Genomic DNA, 5,357 nt, shown 5'->3' on the forward strand with positions numbered 1-5,357 from the left:
TACTTTATTTTTAAAAACAGTGTGATGGCCCATTGGGTGCAGCTCCAAGGCTTCATAGAATCTGGGTTATAATCTCAAATCAGAAATATTTTGAGCTTATTTCTGGCAGACTTGGAGTGTCTAGTAAAAGTACATTGGAATACCCTATTTATAAGTTTTGGTTTATAGGATCTTTTTTCCCCTACCTTTTTTGAATTGGGGAGCAATATTTTTATATTTTCCATTAAGTTTTTTAACTAAAGCTGAGCCTGGAAATTTTACAAACAAAATAAAGTGTATAAAAAACCCCCTTGTTTAAAAAAAAATCAAACTAGATTGTATTTGAAAAAGAAAAGGCTTATACTATAAAAGACTCTAGGTATCAAAACACTATTTAGAGTCCAAAGTATACAGAAGAAAATGTGTTTTAAATGAGCATTTAATGAATAATAAGCTGCTGAAGCACTAGTTATTGCTGGCATTAGCTGGAAGGAAATGAAAACTAAGTGCTAAAAGCAGAAAGATATCTCTTTTATGATCAACAGTGTTTTGAGGAAAAGTTAAAATCTGAAACCTTGATTGTAAAACATTATATAGCAACATGAGGCTTTAGAGGCCCTTTCTAGTTCAATTTATGCCTACACATTTCAGAAAAATAGAAAGATGGGAAAACAAATTATGTCTTATAACTGTCAGCCTGTACAGTAAATATTTCAAAGCTGATTCTTTGAAGGAAGCAAATATTCTCCTTAGGTTTTCCTCTTCACTTACAATTCAGAGTGACACTCTTAGGACTTTGTTGTTTACTTGCTCGTAAGTTGCATTGGTAGCATTTGGACTTTTCCTTCATCATGTACTATTCTAGAGCTTTCCTGTGAGCCACAAAAGCTACATATGTTTCTTCTCCAACTTGTGAAATAGTATCATGAACACTACTCATCCAGAACCATTCTCTCCTCTCCAGTAGTCACATATACTGGAAAGATGTATTAATGATGTGAGGAAGCAAAGCAGGGCAAGTCCAGTAAATAATATGTATTTCTGACCCAAATCACAGAGAGGCCAATGAGGTGAGGCGCTCTACTGAATGTCATACTTACCAAAAGGAGAAGCTTGTTGGGGCTGTGTGTCAAGGGTGACTTTGCCTGCAGTAGCCAAAAACTGTTGGAGTTCAGGATCTTGAAGAGAGAGGGGAAGGTAAAATTCAGGCTTGTAGCCCTGGACTTCAGAAGGGCAGATTTTGGCTTCTTCAAAAATTTGCTTGAAAGAGTCACATAGGATAAGGTCCCAAAGGAAATAAGGGCTTAAGAAAAGAAAACTGGCTAATATTTAAGGTTTTTCTGTTGCAGTCAATGAATAGGTAGTCAGACAAACATGACAGGAGACTTTTGCAGATGAACAAGGAGTTCCCGGCCAAAGTCCAACACAAAAATGAAGCGCACAGAGTGTGGAAGCAAGAATGGGTAATCTGTGAGGCATACACAGATATTATCTTAGCATGCAGAGATAGGTTTAAGAAAGTCAAAACCCAAATGAAATTGAATCTGTCCAGAGGTGTTAAAAAATACAAGAAAGCCTTCTATAAGTACACAAAAGGAAGACTATGGTCAATGTGGGCCCAGTACTATGAGATGGGTGACCTGGTTACACAGGATTTGGAAAAGGCTGAGGTGATGAATGCCTTTGTGCCTCAGTCTTTTCGCCTCAGTCTTTTCTGGCAAGACCGCCCCTCAGGAATCACTAGTCTCAGAGACCAAGCAGAAAGATTGGAGCAAAGAAGATGCCACCTTGTTGCAGGAGGATGAGCAAGTAAAATACTTTTTCTTCACTCCCTCTCTGTATCTGTGTAGTACATCCCTTTACAAATAAAGTCGTTTTTGAGCATATGCCTCTGAAATATTAGTTATGATTATATAGAGAAGGCAAAGTAGGACATGGTATGTAAAATCTGTAGGATATATCTTTGGTGTAACAGTTTTGATTTTAAAACAGGGTAATTTTGGGTAATTTGGGTTTCAAATCTGCATATTCCTAATTGGTGGTCATTGAAAATGCTCATTTTCCAAATGATGGCACAGAACTTCAGCCTTAAGTTGATCTTGGAAGAAGCCCCTTTCTATTTTCAGAAGACCACCTTAGTGTATTTTCAAAAGCCATCTAGTTACTGAAAAGTCAAAGTCAGCATTGTTAACAGGAAACTTAGATTCCTAGAGCCTGAATTATTTAAAAATGGAACTTAGGTTTTTGGAGCTTGAACAAAGTTGTTTAGACTGTTTTAAATATTTAGGCACTTCTTTGTATGACTGTGACATGAGAACATGTCCACAAGTAAATGCTGAAGACATTATCCCACAAATAACCATTCAATTTGTTCTTCCTGCATTTAAATCAGCTAACCTAAATATATTCTTCCAGTAAATCATTAAAGATGTGTAGTCAAAATACATAGGAAGCATCATCACAGCTTGAGTGATGCTTACTATGTTGTAAAGAAAAATATTAAGTTTGACCATATTTGATAAGTTAGAAAATACTGCTGGGATTTAAAGTGTCATGTGCCTGCCTTCCTCTTACTCTGGGTTAATAACGTGCCACCTAGGTACAGCTTACTGCATAACCTTTTTTCTCAAATCTTACAGTGCTTATAGGTATGTTTTTATAATGTATGACTTCTGAGCAGCATTGAACTAGGAGTGTGGAAACTGAAGCTTCTGAAATGTGATTTCTTTTAGCAAACACCTTCAGATAGAGATGACTAGTACTCCTACTACTGTTGCCTTGAGGCATCATCACTAGAAATATTATGCTTCCTATTAGACAAAATTTATCTGTGACAAAACTTAAACATGGTTTCTGGAATTATGCCAGTGTGAATTTGGCAGATTACTCTGAATAGTTCCAGACAAGACACCTTCCATCTATTTCCAGAGGTAAATGTGTTCTGACAAACACTGTGAAGAAAAATGTGCCTGCCTTTGTTCTTGAATTTTCACCTTTTGTCTGACAAGATCCTCTCTGACTATATCTTGGGGTAAGATAGCATGAACAGTCTTTATTCAGTCTGGTTCATAAGACAGCAAGAGGTACCTTACTCTCTAATGATCAACTCCTGAAATTGTCAAATTTCTTGTTCCAATATGGTAAAAGTCTCACTGCCATGCTATCAAATGATCTTCCAATTATGGAACAACATAAAGACACAAAAGCCTGATTCTTGCTTATATTATATTTCCTTAAACTGTGTGCTATTTTTGATAGTATGGTATTTTTAGAAATCATTTTTCCTTGCCACAGAATTTAATCTTTCTAAATTTTATGTCTGGGCTACAGATGGAGATAATATATTTCTTGATTGTCTGCAAATTAAAGTGGCATCATGTTCTTTTATTTATATGTCATAGAAAGTGATACTTTGCACCTTTCATTTTCTAACTGCAATATCTGGGTGATTTACCTGCTTTTCAGAAGAGTAAAGTTTTTCCCTATAGTTTGCATTATTAGATGTGTCCACCACTGGAAAAGATCTAGAAATTCTACATGAGCTGAATAAGGTGATACTGAGGTTGAAATCTCCAAGAAAAATGGAAATACATCAAAGTGTTAATTCACAGAAGGTGCTTTTCCTTGTAGAGGTATCTGAGGCTTTTAGCTGGAATCAGCACAATGTTGTAAAGTTGTCTCTAAGATAAAAAACTAATCTAGATTTGATCACTGGTGATCACTAAACTGATAATCTATTTTAAAAGATCAATGAAGAACCATTCTTATCAGTTATCTTGACCTTCTGGATTATTCAGACTATAGAGCTTCATTCACTTTCTGAATTAACCTTTTATATTTAACTTCTAACTATTTCTTAAGATAAAGCAAGCCTTTTAAAAAGACTCTTCTGCAAGAGGTGGGGAAACTCAAGATAAACTCACTGCCTTTCCCCCTCATATTTTAATCAGATTATGCCCAAGACATTGTGTTTACCTAATACAGACAACATGCTTTCAAGCATATTCTTCCTATGTTTTGAGCAATCCTTTCCTAGAAATATATGTAAATAAAAATTGATATTGGTGATAGTCAGTAAAGCAAGGTAAAATGTTGTTTTCTTGAATTAATATATAAATATAGCAATACATTTTTATAATCTTAATATACAAGATTTAATATGAAATTTTCTTTAGGTAGTATGTTGCTTTCTGTAGAAGATCGTATTCCTGTCAAAAGGATGCACACATCAGAACTAGTATTTTAAATACATAATTTTTCTTTGCTTTTAGAATTATGACTCTTGCATTTCAAGCCCCTGATTGACATGTCAGGGAAGTAGGAGCTTGGGAGGGAATGGAAATATTTAGTTTTATTCAATACTGCTTTTTTGGATTACAAGTGTACTTGCCTTGCAGTGTTAAAAATGGGTAGAATAACATTAATGTATTTAAAAAAATCCTTGAATTCTAACCAATTGATGTAATTTTTTTCTTTCTTGTGTTTTATTCCATCACAATGACTTTTCTTTATCATCTGTTTGCTCTGGTTATTACCACTTCTGGATGAAAAGGAGTTAGCTGTCTCACACTAAAGCAGTATAGCAAACAGAAGTGATGATTTTCCCAACCAGTCTGCAAAGCATTTTGTGCTTAGAGTTCCACTGATGCAAAAAAAAAAAAAAGAATTGTGCATATATCCATTCTGCTGGGAGTGCAGCAAAAGCTCTGAACAGAAATGCTGTATAAAATATCTAAAGAAAAAATTCCTCAGGGAATGGGAGTAGAAGGATTGAAATATGGTTTCAGGAAGTACATTTCCTTTGGAATTGTTTCTAAAAGTGTGTTTGATGGTAGGGACTCTGAAGGTGGAGGCATACATGAATTAAAACCCAGTCTAAATCTGCCTGTGGTGCTGGCAAAATCATCAGAAAATCACATGATCTTTATGAAATGTTCTCAGTTTGCTGCAGCAGATGAACCCATGCAGTAAACCCTAGACTTGATGCAGCAAATATCTTGGATAAATGTTAAGACTGTAAGACTATAATCTTGATTGAACTTGATGTCTTAAGTGGCAGAGGAGTGATTCATTCCCTGTTAGTTTCAGACACAAAATGAAGGTGCCTAATACAGGGTCAAATGCACTTTGTAATGAACAGAGATAACATTATTTCCAGAAGTCAATTTTAGCCCATTTTTTCTCATCCCATTGATTATAATGGGGTCAGGCTACCCTCAAAAATTTTATGCCACAGTAAGGTGCTTCAAATTAAGTGGGATAAATCTAGTTGTGATCAGTTAATCCAGTTGGGATCAGCCAAGATCAGGCTAAGATATCTCAGTATAATGAAATAATGAAGAAATTCAATTTTCTTGCTCCTAAGATGAGTTAAAATA

Source organism: Molothrus aeneus, chromosome 2 (genome assembly GCF_037042795.1).
Source record: "Molothrus aeneus isolate 106 chromosome 2, BPBGC_Maene_1.0, whole genome shotgun sequence".
NCBI classification, from domain to species: domain Eukaryota; kingdom Metazoa; phylum Chordata; class Aves; order Passeriformes; family Icteridae; genus Molothrus; species Molothrus aeneus.